Source organism: Lithobates pipiens, unplaced genomic scaffold (genome assembly GCF_037356315.1).
Source record: "Lithobates pipiens isolate NorthernLeopardFrog02 unplaced genomic scaffold, aLitPip1_a1.2 Scaffold_8, whole genome shotgun sequence".
NCBI classification, from domain to species: domain Eukaryota; kingdom Metazoa; phylum Chordata; class Amphibia; order Anura; family Ranidae; genus Lithobates; species Lithobates pipiens.
In genome coordinates this window covers 147,560,876-147,579,519 of record NW_027507903.1, presented here as the reverse complement: position 1 = coordinate 147,579,519, position 18,644 = coordinate 147,560,876, and the positions used below count along the sequence as shown (strand labels likewise).

The 18,644-nt window shown below is 46.1% G+C and overlaps 2 long non-coding RNA genes across 2 annotated transcripts in view; one reads left to right on the top strand and one right to left on the bottom strand.

The window, feature by feature from the left end:
- Nucleotides 1-18,644, bottom strand: part of LOC143963348 (uncharacterized) — a 154,274-nt gene that overhangs the window by 131,083 nt on the left and 4,547 nt on the right. The window lies entirely within an intron of this gene.
- On the top strand, nt 1,731-4,492 carry LOC143960769 (uncharacterized). The gene is made up of 2 exons (XR_013270377.1): nt 1,731-2,559; nt 3,391-4,492. It is a non-coding gene; the product is annotated as an uncharacterized LOC143960769 (long non-coding RNA).

The following is an 18,644-nucleotide window of genomic DNA, read 5'->3' as shown; positions in this document are numbered from 1 at the left end:
ATTAAATTCTGCTGTTCAACTTCATATAAATATGAACAATACTGCAGAATTTTTTTAGCCTATGGAATTTTCCTAGGTGTATTTCTCATGCATAAATAGCTGCAGCTGAATACCGGAAAGTATTTACTGCTTGTGGCTCTGGCACACACACTCTTGCATAGGTGAAGCACCATTTAGGCATGTTTTGCTGTAAAGTGCTAATGGTAAACTTTTTGTTTTTAGGTTTGTAAGTTCTTTAATTATACAAAAAAATACAAAATGGCAATTTTTTTTAAATAAAAAAAAACCCCTTTAACAGACAATTCCCAAAGCACCATGGGCTAGCAAAGGGGCAGTACAGGAGCATAACCTAGCTTTTTATGCTCTGTTTTGTTTGATAGGGATATGATTCCCTAGTGTGGTACTCATTGGGGTTTATTTACTAAAGGCAAATCCACTTTGCACAGCAAGTGCACTTGCTGTAGATGTGAGAGGGACATGCAAGGGATATAAACAGCAGATGATTGGATGATAAAATCGGCAGAACTTCTTTCTCATTTCAGATCTTGTAGTGCAAAGTGGATTTGCCTTTAGTAAATAACCCCCATTGAGTAAACAGACTTTTCAGGAAATCTGAGAGCAATACTGCTTCACGTGTGAAAAAGGTGCCTAGAGCATTGACTTCTGGAAGGCAAAAAATACATAATGCAGTTTTTGTTTAACCCCAGTCATAATAAATTAAGTGAAGTAGTCCTTTAATGTTCCACCTCAATGAAGCCTAGGTAGTAACGTACTTTCAGCCCCATTAGAATTCCATCAATTTGCACCCCTGCCTCATGCCGCACAGACTCTAGGCTTTGTCTAGCTCTACTACACATGTATGCCTCTTGGTCTAGTCTTGCCTAGGTCTCATCTGTACTCGTGGAGACCTTCAACCACCTAGAGGAGTATGAAATGAGCCATAGTAATGAGACGGGTGAGTGGAATGCATATCCATTTTTTGCTGGATGGGCAGGACTGCACGGTGAAAACTCGAGCAGGGCTTGATGGAAAGTGTTATTTCTTGGTCTATTCATTTCTATGGCCCATCTGTATTGATGGATACCCCTGCCATTATGTATGCTGACCACCCCATTGAGGCCCTGACCTGTCAAAATCTAGTTTTATTCTAGAGTAACATCGAATACCATAAGCGTGTGACATAATTTGATTACTATCAAAGCTTGCCATGTATTTTTGTGTTTATCTAGCACGCCTTCAGAAGGTAACTTGTATTTGTGTACTGTCCTGTCCCTTTAATAAAACACTTACAATACTGATATATAATTTACAATGTAACTGTTTTTTGTCCCAGTATATGCAAACATCTCTTATATTGAAGTATGTCCATCTCTGGTTAAAAAAATCTGAATGTTTGTGTATATGGAATGTAACAATATTTTTTTTTTTTTTTTTAAGCAAATTTGAATAAAAACCTTTTTAATAAAGAAAATGTGTACAAGCCCTCTTATATTTTTATTTATTTTCAGGAAAAAAAAAACTTGCAAACCATGATTGCATTTCTCACCTTTCAGAATCTACAGATCCTGTATGTTAAAAGAAGTTAAATTTTCTAAAGACGCACATTTTTTAGCTGCAAAAAATGTATTTTTAGAAAATTTAACTTATCTTAGATAATGTGTATGTTTGGGCCTGTAAAGCACTGCACCAGTGCCATGCAGGTGTCCTGCAGAACTGTCCATGTGCCTGTACATCCCACAAGGGCAAGCAGATACACTGACATGAAGAATGAATGCCATGGCAGTTCATTGAGAACTAAAAGCTGACAGCTGCAAAGGATGCCAAGGCTTGTAGCCCATTCACACACAGAGCTATGTGTATGAATGATGTGGATGGAGTCCTGCATGACTGCGCTGATTTCAAAAAGTTACAGCTAGTACAGGAAACTTTCCCTGTACTGCTGTCACAGGGGCAGAGGGAGAATCAGGCTGCGTTGAATCATTGGTAACATGTTACACTTTTAAGGTGGAACATGTAACGAGAGAAATGCATGAGCACGTTGAGTGAATAGTCCATTGTCAAAACTATCAGTGGGCCCCAGCCCCAAAATCTGAAGTCTGCATCACTTTATATATTGCCTTTGGCGGCTGGTTATTGCTGATAGTTTCCAAAGGAATTTCAAGTCTCTTATAACTTAAATATTTTAGTTTGCTGCAACTACATGTAAAATGAATAAAAATCCAAGAAGGCATCTATTTGCAGTTCTGTTCACCATTTCATAAATTTCTTGGTGACACTCCATAGTCACTTGTATAAAAAGGGCAGCCTTGTACAGATTTAACTTTATAGTGGCCTTTGTCTTAAACATCCTCTTCACTACTGCCCTGTAGCCCCAGGTATTAGACCCTTCCCGATGTGTGACCTACATGCTTTATTTCTTCTCTCATACAGCTCTCACAAGATGTATCACCTGACCCATGCAGACAAGGTGCTCCGGTGCATTCTCGCTCTGCCTGTTCCAGCAATGCTGAGAATGCACTGCTTTTGAAACAAATAGTTTTTTGCTCCTGCGATGCTAGGGTAAGTGCCAGTGGGTGTTGTGTCCTGTAATTAACCTATGATATAAATAAACTGAGTGTTCAGACTGGGAGGGAATATTGCAATTTAACACAAATCGGAACGTTTCAGAGGTACTGTATGCAAACACTCTCAAATATATTCCCACAGCCAATAGGTTTAAAAGGCTGAAAATAAAACATGCGAGGCTTATGTCCAAAGTTTAAAAAAATAAAAGCTGTTGCCAATCATAGCGATCTCAAGTGAAGATGGCTGCCATTCAGAACTTCTGTAAGCGCTGTGATTGGTCACACTTGATCAATTACAGGGCTCAAATTTAAAATTTTAGCTGCCCAAGTATTTCTTGTTGCATTCCTTTTTAACTCAGGGAGGAGAGATTGGCTATGGTCTCTCCTCCCCGAGTTAAAGGAATGCAACAAGAAATACTTGGGCAGCTAAAATTTAAATACTAATGCATATCGCAATGACTTTATGAAAGACACTTTTTTTGTCAGATGAACCTGGTGATCTAAGAGGAAGATCCTGATATTTCTATGATATGAGGACCTGTTGGGTTCACCGTTCGTTCACAGTCTAGTGATTGGTAATTGATGATTGTAAGATGTGTGGATCGTTTACTGCATAGTGACCTTTTAGGTCGAAGGTTGGAGGTGAGAGGCCATCCTTTTTATGTGGTGAAGGGATCACTGAATATCAGACCTATTGATCTACATCTATCCACTTGCACCTTTTTGGACTGTCTCATAGATTATGGACACTTAATGTAAACAGTGCTGCGCAAAAAATGTTTTTAGTGATTTCCATATACCAAGATCTCTCTGTTATCACCCTCAGATACAGAGACCTGCGCCCCCCTGCTAGATGTGCTGCAAGCCAAAAACATATCGATGGAAATTTCAGTTTGCGTCATCTGCGACCAATCAGTCAAACAGCACTACTTCGAGTACCAGAGGACCTGGACACATTTTGTCAAGCTCTCGACATCCCATACATGGCGGTACCAAACTGGTATGCAGAATACAACATCCCATGCTCACGGACAAAACTTACCTTGAGGACCAAATGAAAACGCAATCCACCCATTTTCAGATACCCATCGTCCGCAAGAATGGGACAAAATACAGCTCCACAATCTCACCTGTACAGCCTAACTTCCACTCCATTGCCTTGGAGGGTGCGCAGAGACCGATATTAACAGCTTCTAATAGCTCAGTGACACCGGAGGTAAGCTGCATGGAAAACATGAACATCTGACTGACTATGTGGAGGAGTATAACTTTTTCAAGATGCTTCAAACAACCTTGCAATACCACAACACATTGACTATACTTTTGTATTGGAGAATATAGAAAAGATCTACAAACTAGACGGACTTATGCTATTGTGTCAATATTACTGTGGAAATTCTTCAAAGAAGGAATCTATTATGCACACAAGACTCTCGCAACTATTCACAAAAAAAATCTTGCAGTTGCCCAGGCAGGCCAAATTTGCACTACCCTCTTTTCATTATAGGGCAAGTTCATGGCTATGCAACTTGATACCCTGCCCCTCCCACAAACAGCTATGTGGTGTGGTAAGACCACATACCAGGAAAGATCGGGTAATTAAGAGTGTCACCACCCACACAGCTCTCAAGTATAGAAACAAGACCAGCATAGGGTGATGCATCTGCATTGTTAAGCCTTATAGTTAACCTGTTCGTAGCTTTTACGACATAATCCAGACAAGAATTGTCGTACCGCTACAGACATAAGGGAATCTTCTTTACAATCTAATTGGCACACAAATTTGTATATAGAGATGCCACTGACTTAATCCAACTAAGTATTGCGAGTTTTATTAACACTGAAGATACTGTCCACTGATATAACTAAAAATTCCCTCTATCTGTCGCAATTAAATTTAATGAACAAGGTGATATATAGAACACTTACTAAGTCTCAACCTTAAGTCTGTAGAAAAATTGAGATTGGTTATGCTGTTTTTTTTTTTCCTGCAACTGGGGCAAGGTAGTATAACATCTTATCGACCACTTGTTAGGCTGTGAATTATACTAGAACTGTTAAAACTTTGCTGTTTAAGAACATGAACCTTCTGAACCACCTGCTTGGCCTTTTGAATAAGTTATCGATACATGATACAGAACATTTGAATTGTTGGTTTAGTTTGCTATAAATATTACTCCTCTTCCAGATAACCCCCACACCCTTCCTCACGATCACATGGTGCTATGGAGGTAGGCTGCCATCTGAATGCCTCACCCGCAATGCACAAAATACCCTATAGATACCAAGAACCCATACCGCATTTCCACTCCTAATCTATACACAATTCCTGTAACAAACGACCATTTCTGGCAGCCCCTTACTTCATTGTACCTTTTCATCAACAACTAACGTATCCCCACTTTTTCAAACTACGTCATCCACCCTCTACTACACCTTGCAGACTACCATCTCAAGGCTGCTGAGCTGACGGTACCGCCTAAACCACCATACTTCAAGACCAAACCCAACCCCACGAAGCGGGACCTATTCAATATTTTCCTCTTACACATACGTATTTTTGTTACAAACCACTGCCTGATTCTGGCACTAATCTTACCTTTTTTTTTTCCTTGTAAATTCTTTAACAGGCTATATCGGGCGACGATACATAAGGCACAACAAGGCATGGTACAGAGGTATAACACATTGTATAGCTCATTACCCCCAATACACGCATTCGTAGGGGTAGCCATCATAATTTACTGTCTGGAACCCTGCAGAGTATGTACCTATCAAACATGAGACCTCTGCACCCCGTCTGACTCCCATACTTTTTTTTTTTCCTTTCTCCGGCAAACGCCATGATTTAAGGGTTTAGGTGTGGAGTTGGAGCCGGTTCGCACCGACTTTGGGGAATCCATGTCGTGCAACGCCACACTGGCATGTCTCCCCGACCAGTCATCTCTACCCCCGCCAGGAAGTTCTGCCACTATTCCCCTTCATGGGGATCGGTTAATTAGCCTTCCGAACTCCTCGGAGTAAATAAATTTGTGGCAAAAATACAATTTCTTGGAAAAAAATGTATTTAAGCCTTTTCCGGTAGCCACCAAGTCCTCCATTGCATGTACGTCCGTTACTTTTTTCAGCCATACTGCTACCGTCAGCGACTGGGTCTGTTTCCAATACAGCAGGATGCAGCTTTTTGCTGCCGTGAGCAGGAATGGTAGGATTTTCTGTAGCTCTTAGTTGGGATTGTATGATGGTGCAGAAGGAAGAAATCAGGAGAGTTCAGCAACTCACGATCTGTAAATTTCTGGGCGATCTGGTGTACCTCTGTCCAGTAGGGTCGGATCAACCTGCACGACCAGAACGCATGTAAGAGTGTTCCCACCTCCTCTCCACATCTCCAGCATAGATCTGTGGACCCAGGGAACATTTTGTGTATCTTAACTGGTGTAAAGTACCAGCGAGATAGCACTTTGTATTCTGCCTCTTGCACATACGGAACTCTTGTTAGCAAAAATTATAATCCGATCCACCTGTTTATCCATAAGTTGTAGCCCTAGATCACGTTCCCATCTTTCTATGTTGGGTGGTCTGAAATATGGCTGTGGGATCACCAGTAGTTGGCATGTTAAAGAGATCGCATGTCTCATTGGCGTCTGGTTGGAGCACATCGTCTCCAAGAGTTTCAGATGCCTCTGGTGGCGACAAGGAGCCAATGTAATGAGCAAGCTGGCCTTTCTGCCAAAAGGAAAGTCCCTGCAGCGCCGTGTCCTCCATGATTTGTCTAGTTTTCCACCTCCCATTTATGAGAAAATGTCTGGCCTGGGATCTTTCAGTCGACTGCAGGTCTAGGAATCTAGGATCCCTTAATCCCGGGGTGAAAGTCGGGTTACCCACTACAGGGGATCAGCACAACCCCCCAGGTCTCCAAAGGCCCTCCAGGCGGTCCGGATTGTCACTCCTACCATAGGATGTGCCATTATCTGTTTCGGTAAAGGTTGCCTCACCAAGTTCTCAAATTGAGAGAGAAGATGTCCTCTATCTTACTGGACAGCAGAATTCTCAGGTATTTAATATGTGAGGTAGTCCACTTAAAGGGGAAATCCGAGCGTAATAATGAAAATAAAGAGGCCGGTAGGTTAACATCCAAAGCCTCCGACTTTTGGTAATTGATACAATAGTTTGACAACCCTTCATATATCTTAATTTCTTTAAAGTGGTTGTATACCCTTTTTTGTAACTTTTACCTACAGGAAAGCCTATAATAAGGCTTACCTGTAGGTAAAAAAAATCTCCTAAACCTGTACGGTTTAGGAGATATTCCCCTCGGTATGCGCCACTGACTGCAGCGGCGCATGCGCACGAGGGGATTCTCGGCCTGAAAATCCGTCAGTGGCTGGCGGCCGGAAAGAAATCTCCCGCGCGCATGCGCGGGAGTGACGATATCGCGGCTCCGGCCACTCACAGCGCCGGAGCCGCGATACCTGGAAGAAACGCAGAGGGAGCATGTCAGCTCCCTCGGCGTGGATCGTGCCAGATGTCGGGGCCTCGTTCTAAGGTAAGTATTTCATAATGAGCTAGTATGCGGTGCATACTAGCTCATTATGCCTTTTGCTTTGCAGGTGTTAAAAAAAAAAATATAGCGGGTTTACTACCGCTTTAAGCAAATTTGGGATTGACACTAGGGGCTTGGTTAAAAAGAAGAGGATACCATCTGCGAAGGCTGCTACTTGTGGGGATAGAGTGGCGTCTAGTCCCAGGCCCTCAATATCTGGATCATTTTTAATAGTTCACAAAAATCTGTAGTGACAAAGGACACCCCTGTCTTGTTCCATTCGATATTTCAAACGGCTCGGACAGTAGGCCGTTAACGTTAACCTGGGCCGAAGGGCAAGAATAGATGGCCTGAATCCAGCTCATCACTCTCTCCCCTAATCCTATGCCACGTAGCGTTTCAAATAGGAAAGGCCAGCTCACCCTCTCGAATGCCTTCTTGGCGTCCGTTGATAGGACCAACATTGGGATTTTCCACATTTTTGCCGCCTGGATCAGATTAATAGGCTTTGTCGTGCCTCTCTTCAAGAGATAAATCCAACTTTATCAGAGTGGACCAGTGGTGGGATCAGATTACTCAGGTGCATTGAAAACATTTTAGTAAAAATTTTTAGGTCAATATTTAATCGGGAGATTGGGCTATAGTTTTGACAGTGTAATGGGTCTTTCCCTTCCTTGGGAAAGACAGAAATATGCGCTCTCACTGTGTCCCTGGGAAAGACCGTTCCCTCCCCTGCAGCATTGTACGATGATAAGAAGTGTGGAGTCAGAACATCTCCAAAAGCCCTGTAGTGTAAAAGGGAGAACCCATCTGGGCCCGGTGCCTTGCCTAGCTTCATTTGGGCAAGTGCCAAGGATACGTCATCCAATGATATTGGCTTATCTAATTCGCTTAGGTCATCTTGTGGGAGGCCTGACTTTCGTATATAGTCCTGGATTGCCTTTTTTTTCCCCCCGTGGCTCTATCTACTTCCGACTGCGGAAATGGGAGATTATATAGGTCTTTATAGTATTCCCGGAAAAGAGCAGCTATTTCTTCTGTTGTGTGAGGTGCTCAGCATTTCTGGGATGAACGTGCAAGCTTTTTGGATTCTCAAGGCCCTTGCCAACATCTTTCCACATTTGTAGCTATGTTCATAAAATGAACGTCGGCATTTAGCGATCGCCTCCTTTTGCCTTAGCCAGCGCCAGTGTTCGGAGCTGATTTCGCAAGGCGGTCAACTCCACTAGGGCCTGGGATGCCAGAGATTGTTTATGGGCAGATTCCAGGTTTCTGATCTTTCCCAAGATGTCTACAAGCTGCCTAGCTCTGTCCTTCTTTATGTGGGACCCTATTTTGATCAACAGACCTCTCACGTAGCTTTTGTGGGCTTCCCACACCACAGTAGGGTGTACTTCCGCACTTACATTGGCAGAGAAGTATTGTTGAAGTTCTCTTGACACCTCTGACACTGCTTCTGGGGTCTGGATCAGTGTGTCGTCAAGTCTCCACATCCATTGCTTCCTAGTAGGTTGGAGAAGATCCACCTCTATGAAGACTGGAGCATGATCTGAAAATGTGATAGAGCCAATTGAGGCTGAGGTGACCTTAGATACGAGCGACTGTGGCACCATGAACATATCAATTCTGGTATATGAATCATGGGTTTATGAATAGAATGCATAGTCCCTGTGGTTGGGGGTGAAGGATACGCCACACAGCTATCAAGTGGAATGAATAAAGATTTCTCTTGAGACGTCGCAACGCCGTATAGTAGAGCTGAGATGTGTTTCTGGAGGAGTCTATCGAGGGGTCCATAGAGAAATTCATGCCCTCCCAAGATTACCTCTCCTTCCATGAAGTCTGGTTTGAGTTGGGGAGGGATAGGTTCACCAAAGTTGCTCCAAGAGTCCCCTTTACAAAGAGCGCTCTTCCCTCTGCATCATCCCAACGCCCCTTCATAACCCAAGGAGTATTACCATGTATAAGAATGCTCACCCCTTTGGACTTGGAATAAGATGAACACCCGTAGTACACCTCTGCGAAGAAATGGTTATGGAGTCTTAGTATTTTGTCTTTTCGGAAATGTGTCTCTTGAAGGAAACACACGTGCGCTTTCATATGTTTTAAATTGGCAAGCACAGTGGAATGCTTCTCTGGGGTATTCAGCCCTTTCACTTTGATGGACACCAAGAGAACAGACTTTGTTTTATCAAATCGGCATGGCTGTGACTGGTACCAGAAAAAAAAAAAATTTATATCAAAGAAGTAGGAAAAGAGCGGGTGTTGGTTGAAGGATTACAAAGCACTGGAAAGAAAGGGGACAAGGGCAGAGAGTAGTGAGAATGTAACATGCTTCTGGCGTAAGTGAGAGCAAGTCTCAACGCGCCCCAGCGACTTCCCAAAAGGAAAGTCTGCCGTAGAGGTGCAACCCTATGTGGGGGAAGTAGCTGGACACAGAGGGGGTCGGAGGCCCCCCTATCCCGACCCAGAGGCGACGAAGAGCCACACCTGCCCCAGTGCCACCCAAACGGTAGCTCAGGCCCAGCCTGCCCCGAGCCACCGGAATGACACTCAGAGTGATATTTTGGTATTGTCTGGCCCCGAGGTTAAAATGTAGAAAAAACAAAACACAGAAGCCAATAACCTTTCAACTTAATACAACCTGGCTTAGCCAGGCTACAACCTTTTAAGAAAAGGGAGGAAAAGCAATAAAAAAAAAACACAATAAGATGAACCATCTCGAGCACAACGCACATAAACATGAACCAGACCCCCAACTCGCCGGTCTCAAAGCGGGAAGGGGACAGACGATCCTGGAGGGCAGGGGGGTAGCCCCCCCCCAACGAGACTAGCACATGCCTCCCACCCAACAGGCACAAGATAGGTTACTCTCTGCAAGATACCCCTGCTGCTGAGGGGTACACACCTTGATCGTGGAAGCTTTTTTTTTTCTTCTCTCTACTAGGCCCCCCCATCCACATGACCATCCGCCACAGGAGAGGAGCCCAGACAGTAGCAGGAGGAGAAGCGGCCCCGCCCACACCAGAGGACCCCTGACGATGAAGGACGGGGGGGTGGAGGCACGGCCGAGAGGGAAGAGGAAAAGAAAGGGGAGAGGACCCGAGCAAGGATGGATGAAAGGGGGAGAAGGAAGACGACGGGGCCAGAGCAGGCAGGGCTGTACAATAAGAGCTAGGGGATATCAGATCTTACTCACCCCTCCCCTTGGGCTCCATATGGACCTCGTGCTCTGGGGCATGCCCCCCAATCACCTACTACAAAGGAAGCCCCGTGCCACCAAACCAGGCAAGGGCATAATTCATGCTTTGCATTGATCTTAGATAATCCCCGTGCCCCTAGACCTTTATAACACACACACACACACACACACACACACACACACACACACACACACACACACACACACACACACACACACCTCGCCCCTGCGCCCCCCCAATCCCAGTTCAGCAATCGTGTCCAGGCATAGGCTTATACCCCCCACCCGCCAGGGCTCACAGGACTGCGGAGTGCACAATATCTGGGTAGCTCCCAAAGAAGGGGTACACTCAACAATGCGGGACATGTGCAGGCTCAAAACGAGATGAAAAGTCACTCACTGTGCGTTATCCTGATGAATCACATTTCAGGGTCTTGTGCGGCTGCCGGTAGCTGTTCTCCCCTTCTCCGTCTAGATGACCGATGAGGCAGGCCCGCCCCAGGAGCGGGCCTGCTGTCCCTCATCGACAGCAGCTGCAGCCACTCAGGCAGGGAAAAAGGAGCCAGTTCCAAAAAAGAAAATAGATCCGGAAGGTCTGTATGGCGCCGCAGGGTGAAGGAAGAACTGTCAGCTGCAGCGGGAAGCCCCAGCAGTATGGCAGCTCAGCCCTCCTCGGCTTCTCAAGCAAGGGCTTTAGCACAGCCCGACGCTGCAGTGTTGCCCTGGAGACATCAGGGAAGATAGAAATAAGAGCTCCATCAAAATCTATCTGATCCCTGGACCGAGCTGCCTGGAGCACCTGTTCCTTCTGAGAATAACGGTGAAGCCGGCATATCGCATCCCGGGGACGGTCTGGATCCTGTGGCCCAGGTCCCAGCGTGCGGTGTACCCTGTCAAACTCCAGGATGGCAGGAGGGTCTGGGCTCAGGACGCTTTGTAGGATCGCCAGTATTGACTCCTAGAGGTTCTCTGGTCCTGTTGCCTCAGGTAATCCGCGGATCTGGAGATTATTGCGGCGGCTGCGGTTTTCGAAATCTTCAGCCTGAAGCTGCAGATCCGCCAAGCATTCCTGGAAGGCCACCTGTCCCCTCTCCAGCTGGGCGACCCAGAGCCCCAGAGAGCTCACTTCTGCTTCTTCTGAGCTAAGCCTGTCATCTATGGTGTTAACCTCCGCTCGGAGCTCCTGAATATCTCTGCAATGCTTTTCCTCCATTCGTTGCATCATGGCTTCTATGTCCGCTTTCGTCGGTAGTGCGAGTAGCAGGGCCCTGATGTCTGCATCGACTTGCCGCATCCCCGCAGAGTCTTCTGACCCGCTCGGGTTCCCCGGTGCAGGTGCTAGAAGTGAGGGGAGCCCTTCCAGCGAGTTTGGAACCTGGCTCTGAGAAGCAGCCATGGATGTGGCAGATGGGATTACCGCCCCTCTTCCCTCACGTGGTACAGCCGGGCATGCCTCCGTTAAAGCCGGTTGCCGGAGAAATCTACTGATCGAAGCTGCCAGATTAGCTCTAGTTGATACCCTGGGTTGCCTTCTCCTCCTATATAGAACTGCTAAGGTGGTTCAATAGCCAATTTAGGCGGGTCATGGGTCGGGAGCTCTAGCCATGAGCTTCTTCACTCCGCCATGTCCAAGCCACGCCCCCAATCTTACCTTCTTAAGATAGGTGAGCAGGTCCTCCCCCAATCCTAGTACATATTAGATCATACACACAATAAATTTGATCCAGTCTCACCCCACAACCCTTAACAAAAGACCTGAGGTGTGATCCTACGGTTGACATATTTTCATTATCTTTCACGTCTGGATATACCAAAAACTTCCTACTGCATAACTAGATCTTACTGGAGTACCCATCGACCTACATAACTGCATCAGTAATGGCTTCCAAACAGTGTCGGACCAAACGCAACTCAAAATCATTTCCTTAAAAACGCAAAAGGGCTGAACTTGCCAAAGAGGTCACAATTGCTTTTAACCATGAAACGTAATCGAGCAGATATTATTTTCATCCAAGAAACCCATTTCCGCACCGATTCGACCCCTAAACTGAGAAACATGAACTACCCTGAAGCTTAAACATCTAAAACAAAAGGGGCATCCATACTACTAGGGAAAAAACTGCCCTCTCCAAATTATTGACAATGAATGATGATCAAGGCAGATTCCTTTTCGTGAAAGGTACTTGTAAAGGCAGGATACTTACATTAGCGAACGTATATGCAAACACTGAACAAGTATCTTTCTTTAGAAAACTGGAGTTAGTACTTACCGGTAACTCCTTTTCCGGTGGTCTTCCAGGACAGCCCTTGAGAGATGGAGCTCCTCCCATCGACACAGGAAACACATTGCCACAGTTCAAAAGGCGGTCCCTCAGGTCCCTGGTCAGTCATTCACCAAGAACCGAAGGATGGAACTGAAAAACATATAAACCATAACAGGTAATAACATTAGTACATCACTACAATCAAATAAAGGGTGGGATCGTGCTGTCCTGGAAGACCACCGGAAAAGGAGTTACCGGTAAGTACTAACTCCAGTTTTCCCAAGTGTTCTTCCAGGACAGCCCTTGAGAGGATCCCCAAGTACTTACCAGATTAGGGGGGGACCACGGCCTGGAGGACTTTCCTCCCAAAGGCCTGATCCTGACTAGACATTAAGTCCAGTCGGTAATGCCTTGTAAAGGTGGAAAAGCTTGACCATGTGGCTGCTTTACATACCTGCTCCGGGGTGGCACCAGCTCTTTCTGCCCAGGATGCAGACAACGCTCTTGTGGAGTGAGCTTTAACACCCTCAGGAGGATCTCTATTCAAGGCCTTATACCCCTCTGCTATAGCTAGCCTAATCCATCTAGCTATGGTTACTTTTGAAGCTTTCTGTCCCCTACGCTGTCCGGAAAAAAGGACAAAAAGGGAGTCTGAGATTCTGAATGGATTTGTTATTTTAAGATATTCTAGAATACACCTCCTCACATCCAATAAATGAAAACGTTCCTCTTTCTCATTTGCTGCATTTTGACAAAATGAAGGGAGGACAATATCTTGGGACCTATGGAAGCTAGATGCTACCTTTTGGTAAGAACCCAGGGTCTGTCTTTAGAATGACTCTGTCTTCTAGGATCTGTAGGAATGGTTCCCTGATGGAAAGTGCTTGGATTTCACTGACCCTACGGGCTGAAGTGATTGCCACCAGGAGAACTGTCTTAAAGGTAATAAGCCTTAGGGAGGCCTCTGAGATAGGCTCAAAGGGTGACCCCAAGAAAGCTTTTAGCACAACTGCTAAATCCCAGGATGGGACTTTTGTGATTCTGACTGGCTTGCGTCTAGCGACTGCCTTACAGAATCTAGCGACAAAAGGATTTTCCTGTAAGCGTTCATCTAGGTATACACTTAAGGCAGCTATCTGTACTTTAATAGTACTTAGGGTTAAACCCTTGTTTACACCTTCCTGTAAAAACTGTAGAATATTAGCCGTATTTATGTCCCGGCCATTCAGCCAGCTATTGAATTTTTTCCAGACTTTTTTGTAAATAGCTCTCGTGACTGGTTTGCGACTCTGTAGTAAGGTCGCAATTACCTCGTCTGACAGGCCCTTACTCCTTAAGATTTCCTCCTCAGTAACCACGCTGACAGCTTCAGTGTGGCGACCTGCGGATGGTAAAGAGGTCCCTGCGACAGGAGGTCCTGTCTGTAGGGAAGTCTTAGAGGCGGACAGTCTGTCAATTGTAGCAACGTTGTGAACCACGGTCTCCTGGGCCAAAAAGGTGCTACTAGAATCAAACGGGTTTTCTCCTTGAGGAATCTTGCTAGGACCCTCGGAATGAGATGAAGAGGGGGAAATGCATACGCCAGACTGAAAGTCCATGGAGTTTGCAAGGCATCTACCGCCAGGGGTTGATCTCCTGGGTTTAGCGAGAAAAAATTGGGAACCTTTGCATTTTTCTTGCTCGCAAAAAGGTCTACCTCTGGTTCTCCCCAGTGAGCTGTTATGAGATTGAATGCCTCTGGGTGTAAGGACCATTCTTGGTTCAAAATCCTCTGTCGACTCAAGAAGTCCGCCTTGTTGTTCAGCTCCCCTTTCAGGTGAACTGCAGAAATGGATTCCAGATTGGCTTCTGCCCACTGGAGAATGCGTCTGGCTACCAACATCAAACGAGGACTTCTGGTTCCTCCTTGTTTGTTTATGTATGCTACAGCCGTCGTATTGTCTGAACGGACTTGTAGATGGTGACCCTGTATTGTGGGGTGGAAAGCTAGAACAGCTCTCAGGATTGCTGTTAGTTCTTTCCAATTGGAAGAGAAACATTTCTCCTCCGGGGTCCACTTGTCCTGGACCCAGCTTGAGCCTAGGTGGGCTCCCCAGCCCCAACTGCTCGCATCCGTTGTTAGTGTTGAAGTGATAGGAAGGACCCAATGAACCCCTTTGTTTAGGTTCTCCCTGTCCTTCCACCACCAGAGGAAGCGTTTTACCCTTGAGGGGATCGATACCTCCTCCTCCAGATCTCTGCCTTTTAATTGTTCTAACAGAAAACCCTGAAGTTCTCTTTGATGGAACCTGGCCCATTGTACGGCTGGAATGGCTGCCGTCATAAGACCTAAGACCGACATTACTTCCCTCACCGTACACTTGGGGCTGCATTGAAGAAAAGATATTCTCTGCCACAGATTCAAAATCTTTTCTTCCGGCAGTATAATTTTCTGATCTACAGACTTGATCCAGTACCCCAGATACAGGATCTCCTGTGTTGGGGTTGTCTTGGATTTCTCCTGACTGACAATCCACCCTAATCGACTCAGACTGAGTTGAGTCAATTCTAGGTCCTGAGAAAGACGGCTCTCTGAGTGGGCTGTTAGGAGCAGATCGTCTAGGTAGGGGATAATTGAGACGGATTGAAGCCTCAGAGGAACTAAAGCCTCTCCGAGAACCTTGGTAAAGATTCTCGGAGAGGATGATAGACCGAAGGGAAGTGCTCTGCACTGAAAGTGGTAAACCTTTGTGTCTATCTGCACTGCCATCCGAAGGAATTTCTGGCATTCCTCCCTTATTGGAATGTGCAGATAAGCATCCCTTAGGTCCAGGGTTGCCATAAATGTCTCTTTCTGCAGGAGATTCTTTATGGAATAAATGGACTCCATCCGAAATCTCTTGTAACGGATGGAGCGATTCAGTGGACGGAGGTTCATAATTAGTCTGAATCTCCCTGACGGTTTTCTTACCACAAAGATGTGCGAGTAAAAACCGTCCCCTTGTTCCTGAATAGGGACTGGTGTCAATACTTCTTGATCTACCATTTCCCCTATTAGTAAAGGTAAGGCCCTGGCCTTTTCTGAGTGACTTGGAAGCTTTGTCACCAGAAACTTGGAAGGAGGGTTGCTGTGAAATTCCAGCGCATGACCCCTTTTTATTATATTTAAGACAAACTCGTTCGAGGTTGTCTCTTCCCATTGAGGAAGAAATTTGCTTAATCTTCCTCCCACAGGAACCCTGACGTCACTGGGGTTTGGGATCCTGATTGGGGCGGCTAAACAGTATGCCCCCTTTTCCTTTCCCTTTATGTCCCGACCAATGTTTTTTGGGGGTTGAACTCTTCTCTGATTTAGAGGGTTCCTTAAAGGGACGAAAAATTTTTCTTTGAAAATTTTTCTTTTTTGCGGGAAAGGTTTTCTTTTTGTCCGCCGTCCTTTCTAAGGCGGAGTCTAATTCAGGCCCGAAGACTAAGTCTCCTGTAAAAGGGACGCTGCACAGGCGGGTTTTAGACGCCGTGTCTCCCCCCCAGGTTTTCATCCATACTGACCTCCTTGCTGCCACTGAAAGTGCTGCAGATTTAGCCGTAAATTTAACGGAGTCCGTGGAGGCGTCAGAGATGAAACTGGTGGCCTTAAAAAGCATAGGGAAGGATTTCAAAAGCTCCCCCCTAGGAGTGCCTGCCTTTAAGTGTTCTTGTAGTTGTGATAACCAGAACTCCAGGTTTCTAGCTACACAGGAAGTGGCTAGAGCTGGTTTTAAGCCTGCCATAGAGGCATCCCAGGCCCTCTTTAAGACAATGTCTGTTCTCCTGTCCATGGGATCTTTCAGGTGGCCCATATCCTCAAAGGCCAGATCAGCCTGCTTTGAGATTTTGGACAGAGGGGCGTCTAGTTTTGGATTTTTATTCCAGACCGCCTCTGGGCTCTCATCAAAAGGGAACCTTCTCTTAAGGGATTTAGGAAAGAAAACCTTCTTGTCTGGTTCAGACCACTCCTTAAGGACAAGGTCAGAAAGCACCTTATGTATAGGAAAAACCCTTGCTTTCCTTTTCCCCAGAGCCTCATACATTTGATCATGTCTGGATAACTGAGTTTCTTCCTCCTCAATTTCCAGCGTATCATAGATAGCCCCCATTAGCTCATCTACTTCCTCGAGAGATAATCTATATTTTGAGGCTTTAGATGCTGCTTGATCCTCTTCCTGACCCGAGTCAGTGTCAGAGGATTCGGGGCTAATCAACGTGGGGCTAGGCTCCCTGACCATACGGGGCTCCCCTGAGCTGGGTGTTGTAAGGCATGGTGAGGATGAGATTATAGTTGTTTTACTCGTGGAGGCAGCTGCAGCTGATCCCACGTCAGTGATTAACTCCCGGAGGGACTTAAAGGTCGACGCCATTTCCTCTTTAAAGGAGCCCAAAAACTTTGCTAAAGGGGAATCTGCCTCAGATTTAAGCAAGCTTGCAATGCATTGCTTGCATAGGGCTTTGTTAGAGCCAGAGGACAACCTATTCCCACAATTAGGGCACTTTTTGCGGCCTGTCTTGTCTTCCCTTGGCATCTCTTTAGCCTGAAAATAAGAAGACAAAGGATTTCTTAGCGTCAGCACCATGTCCCTCTTAGAATCACCACTAACAAACAACCTCACTGTGAGTAAACCGCCACCGTGGGGTACTACAGGGCCCAGCCTACCAACACCACCACTCCACCAGAGTAATAGCATGCCCAGCAGCCTACCTGGGTTTGGCTGGTGCCTGTCTCCGCCGGAGTATCCTGGGGAATAGCCTCCATGGTCCCCCTCTGACGCTCCGAATCCCGCCGCTAATCCGGTATAGCTGGACGCTGGTCGGGCTTCACAGGCACAGCGCTGGCTCTCCCTCTCCTCCTTGTACCCTTAGAGACCCGGAACCGGAAGTCTCGGCACGCAGTGATGACGCGGTTCCGCCGGAAGTGAACGCTCGGCGTCTCCGACCCCCTGCAACGAGGAGGGAAGATGGAAGGTTCCACTCACCACTCCTGGGGGAAACCGGCGTCATTCTGCCCCTGGCCACCTCGGCACTGGAAGGAGGAGGGTAACGGGTCTGCTCCGGTTCAGCTGGACGGTACCCGAGCCAAAGAAAAAAGGTATGGACCCAAACTGCAGCCATAAACCAGGACCCGGTCCCTTAGGCTTGCAGGTTCTCAGGCAGCCCCTGAGAGGGGCCTCCAGGTTCCTGGCAACATGTTCCTCCGACGGAGGAAACACAAATGACTGACCAGGGACCTGAGGGACCGCCTTTTGAACTGTGGCAATGTGTTTCCTGTGTCGATGGGAGGAGCTCCATCTCTCAAGGGCTGTCCTGGAAGAACACTTGGGAAAGTTAGTTCTACTATTGACAAATTTCCGAGAAGGCACCCTAATTTTAGGAGGATACTTTAATGTCCCCCTAAACCCGCTTTTGGATACATCCAGTGGGACCGCTTCCCTTCCATATTCAGCCCTCAGAACTGAACTCCAATCTCTAACGCTCCACGACACGTGGCGTACTCTATATCCCGACTGTAAAGATTACACTTTCTTTTCAAAGCCACACGATAAGTACTCAAGTATTGATTACTTTTTCCTAACCCAATCAGACCTCCCATTCCTCCAAAAGGCTTCCATTGACCCAATGTACCTCTCTGACCATCACCCGATTTCCATTTACATGACTTTTCCTGAAACACACCCTCGTTCCAATACATGGAAACTAGACCACTCCTTACTCACTGATCCCGAAATAGCAAAAGTAGAAAATGGCATAAAACAATTCTTTAAAGAAAATGACAAAAGATACCCCCCCCTCCTCCCATAATATGGGAAGCACACAAATGTGTAATAAGGGGTATACTCATAGCTGTGGCGGCCAAAAGACGGAAATTAAAATGACAATTTCATGACCTGACCAAGCGGATAAATCAATTAGAAAAAGCTCACAAACGTTCCCAAGCAGTGACTGCATTAAACTCACTTGTAAACGCCAGAAAAGACCTACTAAACCTATTCGAGAAACAAACTAGACGTAAATTTATTCTGACCCAAAAGACATATTATGAATTTGGCAACAAAGCAGGC